This window comes from Trichosurus vulpecula, assembly GCF_011100635.1.
Source record: "Trichosurus vulpecula isolate mTriVul1 chromosome X unlocalized genomic scaffold, mTriVul1.pri SUPER_X_unloc_3, whole genome shotgun sequence".
Taxonomy (NCBI): domain Eukaryota; kingdom Metazoa; phylum Chordata; class Mammalia; order Diprotodontia; family Phalangeridae; genus Trichosurus; species Trichosurus vulpecula.
The window spans coordinates 1462118-1473924 of record NW_023494379.1 but is presented as its reverse complement, the minus strand read 5'-3'; the positions used below and the strand labels follow the sequence as shown (position 1 = coordinate 1473924).

The window sequence follows — 11807 nt, the reverse complement described above, 5'->3', positions numbered from 1 at the left end:
GTGGTTCTGGCTCATATAAAGGATTCCCTTTTCGATATTTGGCAAAGGAAGATATTGTGTGCACTCATGGACATTGCTGAAGTTCAATGACCTTGTTTGAAAAGGAGAGGTCCCGGGGATGGGACCCCAAGATCCTGGAAAGGAGTAGGTTCTAGAGGAAGGAGAGTAGGGGCTGTTAAGGGTGAACTGGCTACCCCAGGACTGGGGGGAAAAATGACTTTCAGCAGGAAGAAGGGAACGGGGGAAGAGTTGGTTTGTTCCCTGCCTCTGTGCATCCCCTCCCTCAACCCGGGCCCCCCTATCTGTGCCTGGATAGTGACCAAAATCTGAGGGAAATAGGCAAAGCCTTTTTCCTTGCTGCTGCTGGGTGGTGTTCAGTCGCCTCTCCATGACCCTATTTGGGGTTATCTAGGTCAAGATTCTGGACTGGTGTGCTGTATCTTTCTCCAGCTCATTTGGCAGCTAGCAAAACTCAGGCCAACAGGGTTAAGAAACTGGACATGGGTCACTGAGCTAGTAAGGGTCTGAGGCCAGATTGGAACCCAGGATGAGTCCCCTTCACTCCAACCTGGCATTCTCTATCCACTCTCGCCACCTAGCGGCCACGGCAGAGCATTACCCAGGAGAAAATGTCTCAAAGGCTTCTTACATACACATACACACACACACACACAAACAAACACAGAGAGAGAGAGAGAGAGAGAGAGAGAGAGAGATAGGGAGAGAGAGACTGACAGACGGAGAACACAGATCAACGACTTGGGAAGGCAATACAACTAAAAACCACCTCCAAAAACAAGGACTTAGAAAATAGGACACTTAATAAGAACATCCTTGAAGAACCCCAACAGAAAAGAGAAATCGAAGAAGCCATCAATGAGCTCCCTCTGACAAAACTGAAACCAAAACCAAGAAACAAAACCACCCAGGAGCAATGTGGTGGACAAGTGGATTCTAGGGAATGTGGAAAGAACAATGAATTCCAAAAGTATGTGATAAACTGTGTTGGGGGTGGGGGGGGAGGTAAATAAGGAATCCTACCAGATTCCTTCTAGGATACAAATATGGTTTAAATATCTAAAGCAGGGAGAGCCAAAACAAACAAAGAAACTATGGACTGATTTCCCAAATGGATACTTAAGGATACCAAGATTATACATACCAGTGAGGAAACCACAGCAATCTAAAACAAAAACAACCAGAGAGAGAAACAAAATCCCACCTTATACTATGTATGACCAGGCTGGATGAATACCAGAACTGCAGGCAGGGCCCATTCCATAGTAGGAAAAGATACCAGCCTAATGAACCCTATCAAAAAAAAAAAGGTGTGTGTGTGTGTGTGTTTGGAAGGGGGGTGGGGTTAACAAAATCCAACACTCATTCCTAGGAAAAACAGTAGAAAGCATGTTTTTATTCAACTGATAAGTCATCTCTATCTAAAACCAAATGCAAGCATTATCTGTCATGAAGATAAGTTAGATGTCTTTCCCATAAGTTCAGGGTGCAGCAAGGATGTTTATGATAACTGCAATCCTTCAATACTGTATTAGAAATGTTAGCTATAGCAATGAGATGAGAAAAGTGAGTGGCAGGAGGGAACAAAACCATCCGTCTTTGCTGATGACTGGATGGTAGAGAATGAACTGAAAACTGAGTTGAAACGCTGGATGACTTTGGCAAAGTTGCAGGATAGAAAAGAAACCCACCTACATCATCAAGTCTCTAGATGATGAACAAAGCTCAGGGAGGGAGGGAGAGGAGGGGAGGGAGGGAGGAGGAGAGAGATAGGGAGGGAGGGAGGGAGGGAGGGAGAGAGAGAGAGAGTGAGAGAGAGACAGAGAGATAGAGAGACAGAGACAGGCATACAGAGAGACACAGAGAGAGAGACAGAGAGACAGAGAGATTTTCTACTGAAAAACTACTTCCGATAGTACAAAATACTGGGGAGTCTATATGCCAAGACAGACTCAGGAACTCTATGAACCCAACGATCAACCAATTTTCACAGGAACAGAGACATATCTAAACAATTGTAAAGATCTTATTTACTCATGGCTGGGCTGATCCAATCAAAAGCAAATGAAGATTCTTCCAAAACGAATTTCTGTATTCACTGCATGCCAATCAAAATACCAAAGAATCATTTTGTAGCTGGGGGGGGGGGGCGATAACAAAATTCGTCTGGAAGGAGAACTGGTGCAGAATATCAAGAGAATGAACGAGGGGGAAGAAACGTGAAGGAATGAGGCCCAGCAGCAGTAGATCTCATTCTATTTATAATAACAATAATAAAGCAAGATTCCTCCAAACAAGCTGAAGCTGGCTAAGAAGTAGAGTGGTTGCTTGGTAGAATAGATGAGGTAGGTAACGTAAAGTAGTAATTGTTGGGCGAAGACAAAGATCTGAGCTTTGGGGCCTCAAGATTGGACAAAATCTACCCTTAAAAAAGAAACTGACAGTAGGTGAAAATTCTGAATTCAACAGTATGTCACTTTCAGGAAAAGATATAAAAACGAGACACACAGAGATCAAATAAAGATCGGGAGTCAAGTAGAATACGCAAGAAAATCAGGGGTAGTGGTCATGATCTCAGACAACAAGAAAGAGAAAACAGATTGAATCCACCAAGAAAAATATGACTTCATATTGTTTTAGACTGTTTAAAATAACTAGATGTATAAAATACCTAAGAGTAAACCTGCCCAAACAGACACAAGAAGTAGATGAACCTAAACAGAAAACACTTGGTGTACAGGTAAAGTCAGATATAAATAATTGAGATGATATTGATTGTTCATAGGTAGGGAAAGCTAATACCATTTTTATAAAATGACAATTTTCCTCCCTCCTCTTACCAGAGAACATAGTTAGGAGAGAATTTAAACTGATTTAGGGAATCAACCCTAGAAGTGATATGTCCCAATACTCTTGATGAACATCAGCAAACGCTTCACTTGACGAACATGTTTTACAACTTCTAACGTGGAAGTGTCTTTTGATTGTGGAAATGACAAACCGATTCTAAAAGTTGAGGAACAAAAGTAAATTTCATTGTACTTTGAGTGGACATGCTTGCTGGTGATTCCCATCCATGTTCCAGTCTTCCATGCTGTGTCTCCAGAGTATTCTTTGGAGAGAATTCTCCACATGGTGAGGCTTCAAAGGCAGCTGGTCAAACACACCTTCCTTTTGTCCATTATCTCAAAAATGTGAGTTGTCTTGACGGGACAGAAAGGGATCCAAACAATTGCAGTTGGAGTATTCTTTCTTCCTAAGTACCTGCTACATTTAGACAAAACTCTTTCCTGTCAAAAATGCCATAGGACCACTGCACTATATACAGGATAAACTACAGGGATATTTGATGTGGCTACATGTTCAATCCACTGAAAGCCAGGATGATGATAGCAGCATAGTGTTTGTGCTGATTTTGAATCGTCTTCCAAAACATGATCATAATTAGAGGGCTGTAAGACATCTTAGAAGACTGGCTGAAATGGAGGACGTTTGGGATCCCAGCAGAGGAGCCACAGGGGTCAGCAGAGGGACAGCAGGGATAATCTCCTGTCTAAGCTGCTTCGTGACACTGGCCAGGTCACTGGACTTCTGGGAGCCTCAGTTTCCTCCTCTGTGAAATGGGGATAATAATAGCATCTCCCTCCCAGAGAGACTGTGAAGATCCAGTGATTATAGCTGGAAAGGGCTCTGCCAATCTTTGAGTTCTGGAAATTTATTGTGGTTGCATCAATAAGAATAAAGCTAATGATTGAATCAGGTGGTGAACGACTGAGATAATCCACAGATCGGGGAAGGGGGGAAGGGATCCATTGTGGGGGCACAGCGTCATTGCAGCTGCCACCCCCTTCACTGGACATGAAGAAGACCCAGGAGAAGACAAGGGAAAATCTACAGGGTGACTGCATCTCCAAATGGACAGTGCACACAGGAATAGCATCGCTGAGGATGATGAACTGGGAGAGACTCAGCTCCTGTTAATAATAAAATGACCCAAGAGAATTCCAAAGTACTGGTGATGGAAAATGCTTTCCACCTCCAGAGAAAAAACTGTTGGAGTCTGAACGCAGAGCAAAGCATGGTATTGTCACTTTTGTGCGTGTGTATTTTGTTCTTTAAGTCCTAGTCTTCTTTCACAACATGATTAACATGGTAATGTTTTGCATGATTTAAATTGTATAGGATATCTCAAATTGCTTAGTGTCTCAGGGAGGGAGGGAGAGCATTCAGAACTCAAATTTTTAAAAAATGAATGTTAAAAATAGTCTTTACATGTTATTGGGGGGGGGGGATAAAATATTTTTAAAAATGGATTTTGTCCAGCAGTAACAAATAAAATTGGGGCCTGGTCCTGGGAAAAAGGAAAAATGGTTTGATTCCAGATCTAAGTAGCATCCAATGAAAACAAGGAAGACAATGTGGCCCACAGAAGAAATGCACCCTGGGAAGAACCAGCCACAAACAGGCTTAAACACCCAATAATCAGAGATGGGGAATCAGCAGCCCATTCAGACACCCACTAGAACAGGACAGACAGCCAAGCCAGTGAAACAGACTCACTTTAGGCTCTGTGGGTGTAGGAAAAGAGACCAGGGTTGGAAGGGATCTCACCTGGCCAGCTCCAAAGGCAAAAGGGACTTCCTTATCCAAGACCAGACCAGTGTCCACAGCAGGGCTCCCAGCTGGGGTTGGGGTGGGGAATCTTTCTGTATTTAGAAGCAGAAGGGTCTGCAGAGACCATCGAATCCGAAGCCTTCACTTTACAGGTGAGCAAACATGCCCGAGAAAAGGGAAGCCATGTGTCAAGGTCACAGAAGGAAGAAATCAGACCCTTGTGTTCTATCCCCAAAGGCCTGCCCTGTGCATGAGCTGCAATAGCCTCTGGAATCCAGCAATCGCCAGGGCCCCTTCCCAAATGTTAGGAAGGCCAGAGGAGTGGGCAGCCCCTAGGAGGGAAGAGATGACACTATCTCCCCCTGATGCTCCCCAACCCCAGACACATGTGGATCACAGGTGGGGTTTGCACACTTGGGGTGTTTTTTCTCAGTCCTAGCTTGGCTTTCATCGTTTGTCAAGCAGGAAGGATAATACCATTTGTAGTAACCTCAACCTCAAGGAACTGGGATCATGAACTGAGAGCTAGACAGCACCCACCATAAGAGTCACCTGCAGCCAAACTCTCCTGTTTACGAATAGGCAGACTGAGGCTGAGAGGCCAAAGGGTTTGCCTGAGGCTGGGCAGCCAGGACATCTCCCAAATTTAAAATTTAAGCTCTAGACCCCAGAGTTCTTGGTTCAACCTTTCCTTCCAGCCTCCGTGGCTGGAGATGGAGATCATACCTACAAAACCCATTGACCTCGGCCAAGTACCTTCTGAACAGCTGTTGGCTTTGCTAATGGATTCTAGGCCCCAGGTTAAACCTGGGCTTGGCTGAGCAGCTGGCTTCTGAGAAGAGGGGGCTTTCATCTGGCTGGACTCCCAGGCCCTCCATGCACTTTTCTTCCTAGTAATCCCTCTCCCCACCCCCCACCCCCCTGCCCCGCTCCCTGAAGCCTGCCCACATGTTGAGTCCTGCCAAGCTGAAAGTGACTCCCGCCTCAGTGGGTCTCTCAGCCACCTACCCCACTCTGGACCTTATCCTCCTCTTCCCCGACCCAGACCTGTGCTACTCCTAATGGACCATGGACCTGGAGGACAAGATTCCTTCCCTACCAGGATGCTTCAGAATTCGCGTTCCAAATGTTCTGCTTCTGTCCCTCCTGCCCTGTGATAGCAAGCATAGATGAGGTAGGTAACATAAAGTAGTAATTGTTGGGCGAAGACAAAGATTTGAGCTTTGGGGCCTCAAGATTAGACAAAATCTACACTTAAAAGAGAAACTGACAGTAGGTAAAAATTCTGAATTCAACAGTAAGTATGTCACTTTCAGGAAAAGTTTCCTTTGGGTCCAAGTCTTCTTTCACAACATGATCAAGATGGTAATGTATAGCAGGTATCAAATTGCTTACTTTAGGGCTCTAGTCCTCGGGCCCAGCCCAGATGCCTGGAACTGTGTTCAGAACCACTCGGCCCAAGAGTGATTGGTCCAAGAGACCAGACCAGGCCATGTCATCTTGATGTCCCCACTAGGAATCCGCTGGGGACCACTCCTACCTCCATCACCCCCTGGCTGGCTGGCCCAGACAAAGTTCCCTTCCCGGGTCACTCCTCCTCTCCAGCTGAGGTCTCCCCCTGATAGAGCAGAAGCTCCTCCAGGGCAGACGCTGCCTCTCTTCCAGTCTTTGTAGCCTCAGTCTTATCCCTGGACCCTCGGGGACTGGGCCAGAACCAGCAGCTTTCAGGAAGCGCAGGGAGTCGCTGCCTAAATCCTCAAGCACCAAGGAAATAAGACTGCTGACTCCTAAGGATTTTACTAAGGGATTAGTACTTCTATTGTTACAGGGATTCCAACTCTCCAAACTACTTTGCTTGTGTGTATCGCCTATCCAAAACTGGGGGGATCACGTGCCATCGCCCCATTTAACACGTGACGAAATGGAGGCTTGGGGGCCTGGATTTCCTAGGATTTCAGTCTAGCCTCAAAATGAGACCTAGAGCCGGTGGGACCTGAGAGGTCATCTAGACCAACTCCCCACATCTTAGTGATGGGGAAACTGATGTCCTGGGTCCCACAGCTCAAACACCCATGCCTGCCCAGCTCCCAGGCACAGCTCCTTTTTTTTCTTTTCAAATCTTCTTTTTTATTATTTAATTTAATTTATTTAATATATTTACTTTTCAGCATTGATTTTAAGAAGAGTTTGAATTACAAATTTTCTGCCCATTTCTACCCTCCTGCCCACTCCCGGATGGCATACATTCTGGTTGCCCCGCTCCCCAGTCAGCCCTCCCTTCTGCCATCCCACTCCCCTCCCATCCCCCATTCTCTTCTTCTCTTGTAGGGCCAGATAAATTTCTACACCCCATTCCTTGTGTATCTTATTTCCTAGTTGCATGCAAAGACTTTTTTTTTATTTCTGTTTTTGAAAGTCTGTTTTTAAAACTTTGAGTTCCAAATTCTCTCCCCCTTCCCTCCCCGCCCACCGTCCCTAAGAAGGCAAGCAATTCAACATAGGCCACATGCGTATCATTATGTAAAACCCTTCCACAATACTCATGTTGTGAAAGATTGACTATGTCTTTCTTGCTCCTTCCTAACCTATCCCCCTTTATTGAATTTGCTCCCTTGACCCTGTCCCTTTTCGAAAGTGTTTCTTTTTGATTTCCTCCTTCCCCTGTCTGCCCTCCCTTTTATCATCCCCCCTTTTTTATCTTTGTCCTCCTTCTTTCCTGTGGGGTAAGATACTGTATTATGAATGCAGAATTTATGATTTCAAAGAGAATCTCATATATGTCTGAAAGGTTCGGAACCACAGGATATAAGGAATTCTCTAGGTAGAAGGCAGAAGAACTAAAGCATGCATTTAAACTCCACAGTGACAGACCCACAAACCAGCGTCCCTATTTTGATATTTTGAACAAAAGCTTCCAGGCCCAATAAGTCCGCCTCCCAAGAGTAACCAGGAGGCCACAGAGAAGCATGATGGTATAAAGCAAAATCGTGTACATGCTTCCCCTCTATGGGAAGAAGATTACCCACTGGCCTCAAGTCCTTGCTCAGCACTCCTTGCTCCACACGTGGGTCAGCTCTGCTACCGGTAGCTCCTGCGTCAGCTTTGGCTATAGGCATCTCTGGCTCCAACCGGAAAAGGAAAAAGGGAATCTTCAAGCCGTCTTCTCCCCCCTTATAGAGTTTTTGACATCATCAAGCGCCGCCTGAATGACCAGTGCCGATTGATTCTTGAGTTGGTCCTTTCCCCTAGGTTAACACCCAATAGGGCATGGCTCTGGAGTCAACACCTCCCCATGACTCATCACACAGGAAGTTCTCTGCTCCCAGGCATGGCCCAGCAAGGTTCAATGAGATAAACTGAGTCACTCAAAGAAAACAAAGGCCACTCTGGCCACAGATACCTAATTGAGTGTGTATGGTATTCCCTTCTCAGGTCAAATCCGATGAGAGCAAGATTTACTTATTTCTTCACCTGCCCCTTCTTCCCTTCTGACAGTAACGCTTTTTCTTGCCACTTTTATGCGAGATAGTTTACCCCATTCTATCTCTCCCTTTCTCCCTCTCTCAATACATTCCTCTCTTATCCCTTAATTTGATTTTATTTTTTTAGATATCATCCCTTCATATTCAACTCACCCTGTGCCCTCTGTATGTATATATATATATATATATATATATATATATATATGTATATATATATACACACACACATACATATATATACACATATATATATACATACACCCACATACATACATACATAGACATACATGTGTGTGTGTATACACACACACACACACATATGCATATTCCTTTCAGCTACTATGATACTGAGGTCTCATGAATCATACACATCATCTTTCCATGTAGGAATGTAAACAAAACAATTCAATTTTAGGAAGTCCCTTATGATTTCTTTTTCTTGTTCACCTTTTCATGCTTCTCTTGATTCTTGTGTTTGAAAGTCAAGCTTTCTATTCAGCTCTGGTCTTTTCACTGAGAAAGCTTGAAAGTCCTCTATTTTATTGAAAATCCATATTTTGCCTTGGAGCATGATACTGAGTTTTGCTGGGTAGGTGATTCTTGGTTTTAATCCTAGCTCCATTGACCTCCGGAATATCGTATTCCAGGCCCTTCGGTCCCTTAATGTGGAAGCTGCTAGATCCTGTATTATCCTGATTGTTTTTCCACAATACTCAAATTGTTTATTTCTGGCTGCTTGCAGCATTTTCTCCTTGATCTGGGAGCTCTGAAATTTGGCAACAATATTCCTAGGAGTTTTTTTGGGGGATCTTTCTGAGGAGGCAATCTGTGCATTCTTTCAATTTCTATTTTACCCTCTGGCTCTAGAATATCAGGGAAGTTCACCTTGATAATTTATTGAAAGATGATATCTAGGTTCTTTTTTCGATCATGGCTTTCAGGTAGTCCAATAATTTTTAAATTCTCTCTCCTGAATCTATTTTCCAGGTGAGTGGTTTTTCCAATGAGATATTTCACATGGTCTTCCACTTTTTCATTCCTTTGGTTTTGTTTTATAATATCTTGATTTCTCGTAAAGTCACTAGCTTCCACTTGCTCCAATCTCATTTTTAAGGTAGTATTCTCTTCAGTGGTCTTTTGGACCTCCTTTTCCATTTGGCTAATTCTGCCTTTCAAGGCATTCTTCTCCTCACTGGCTTTTTCGAGCTCTTTTGACATTTGAGTTAGTCTATTTTTTAAGGTATTATTTTCTTCAATATTTTTTTCAGTATTTTTTTGGATCTCCTTTAGCAATTCATTGACTTGTTTTTCATGGTTTTCTCGCATCATTCTCATTTCTCGTCCCAATTTTTCCTCTACTTCTCTAAGTTGCTTTTCCAAATCCTTTTTGAGCTCTTCCATGGCCTGAGACCAGTTCATGTTTTTCTTGGAGGCTTTTGATGTAGGCTCTATGACTTTGTTGACTTCTTCTGGCTGTATGTTTTCGTCTTCTTTGTCACCAAAGAAAGATTCCAAAGTCTGAGACTGAATCTGGGTGCGTTTTCGCTGCCTGGCCATGGTCCCAGCCAACCTACATGACCCTCGAGTCTTTCTGCATGGTATCACTGCTTGTAGAATAAAGACTACTTTGTTCCAAATTTGAGGGGACGTGCCGTTGATTTCAGAGCAATTTCTGTACAGCCAGCTCTGCCACACCAGCACTCCTCCTTCCTTGAGAACCACCAGCCCGGACCTGAGGAAAATCATAAGCAGGCTGTGCACTCCTAATCTGATCCTCCACTTAATTCCTCCCACCAGGTGGGCCCAGGGCTGGAAGCAACTGCACCTCTAGGTCTGTAGCTGCACCTCCCCCCGCTGCCCCTGGGGCTGTGGCAGAACTGCAAACTCTTTTCACTCTGTCCCCCACAGCTTTTCCCACTAGCCTTCTCTGTTGTCTTTAGTGTTTGTGGGTTGAGGAGTCTGGTAACTGCGACAGCTCACTGATTCAGGGCGCTATGGCCTGTTCTGCCTGGCTCCTGTTCTGGTTGGTCCTGCCACCGCCCAGGCTGGGCTCTGCTCCCCTCTGCTCCGTGTGCGATAGACCTCATCCAGCAACCAGCCAGGCTGTCCTGGGCTGGATCCCTGCTTCCCTCTGCTATTTTGTGGGTTCTGCAGTTCTAGAATTTCTTCAGAGCCATTTTTATAGGTTTTTGGAGGGACCTGGTAGGGAGCTCTCACAAGTCCCTGCTTTCCAGCTGCCATCTAGGCTCCGCCCCCAGGCTCAGCTCTTCCAACTGGGCCTCACAGCATTCCTATTCCTACCCCCAGCCACTGCCGTCCTGAGAAAACACCAGCAACATACACTCATCAACTGAACAAACCAACAATCTTTATTGGTAATAACTTTGCAATAACAAGGCAACTTTGAATGATAGCACGAGGGAAACCTCTTTCAGGTGCATTAATTCTCCCTCCCCCCAGCCAGGCAGCTTTAGGATCCTTATTACCCTGCACTGAAGCAGGAGCACTGCCCACCTGCCCTTTGGTCCAGCATTCCCAAGGTGGCACAGAGAGGCACAGGCCAGACAGCTCCTGAGGAAAAAGGTGAGTCCCACCCAGAGGGTTGTGGACTGGCCATGGCCCCAGGGGATTCCAATGAAGGGCAGACAGAGCTATGCCTCCGGATGGAGGCCGGGGGAGGCTGTGGAGGGCCATGCTCCTGCTCACAGGGGCTTGCAATGATCATGCCCAAAACACTGCCCCTCACAACCATTAGGGCAACCCTTAAGCTTGTCCTTGGCCTGCTTCTGCCAGATCTCTCGAATCACCGCATAGAAGGCGCCGCTCCACCCCCTGCCAGGTCTTGGCAGACGCTTCCACTTGAGGCACCCCAAAGCTGTCGCCAGCTTCCTGACCCATGTCTGAGTCCACCAGCCAGTGGCCCTTGTCGGTTTTGCTGGCCACCAGCACCATGGGCTTAGGGGGCAGTGGGGACACCTGCTCATCACATTGCACAGCAGCAGCCCCTGTTCTGCTCAGCATCAGCCTGCTGTTTGAGCTCCTCTTTGCGGGACCGACGTATCTCTCGCACCAGCTCCTGGAAGGCCTGCTCCACACCCTTCCGAGTCTTGGCCGAGGTCTCCACGAAGGGGACCTTGAAGCTGCTGGCCGCTTCCTGGCCCAGCGCTGGGGTCACCGGGCCGTCGGTCAGGTAGGTCTTACTGGCCACAAGGACAAAGGGAATACGGTCAGCGTCCTTCACCTTATGCAGCTGGTCGCAGAAGATGTTCACATCCACAAATGACTTGATGTCGTCCACTGCGTACAGGCAGAGGAAGCCTTCCCCGTGGTGCATGAACTGCTGGCACCCGGCCTGGTGCTCCTCATTGCCCATACTATGGTGTCCACGTGGCAGGTCTCACCATCCAACACCAATTGGGTAAGGTAGGAGTCTTCAACAATGGGGTCATAGTCGGACACAAAGCAGTTCTTGACCAGCTGGATGGTCAGTGTGCTCTTGCCCACACTACAGCTGCCCATCACCACCACCTTGTATGTCTACATCCTGGCTCTGCCCCTGGCTGGTTACCTAGGGAGGTGTGGACAGCAGAGGGACATCTAGACAGCTCTCCTGCAGTCCTAGCCCTGGCTCCCAGCCCTTTCTTCTGGAACCAAGCAGGGCCAGGCTAATTCTTCCCTGTAGCACAGGGCCCT

General features: G+C 46.2%; 1 pseudogene; it reads right to left on the bottom strand.

The window, feature by feature from the left end:
- Positions 1 to 11097: 11097 nt before the first annotated feature.
- Positions 11098 to 11657, bottom strand: LOC118833191 (annotated as a pseudogene).
- Positions 11658 to 11807: the final 150 nt, after the last annotated feature.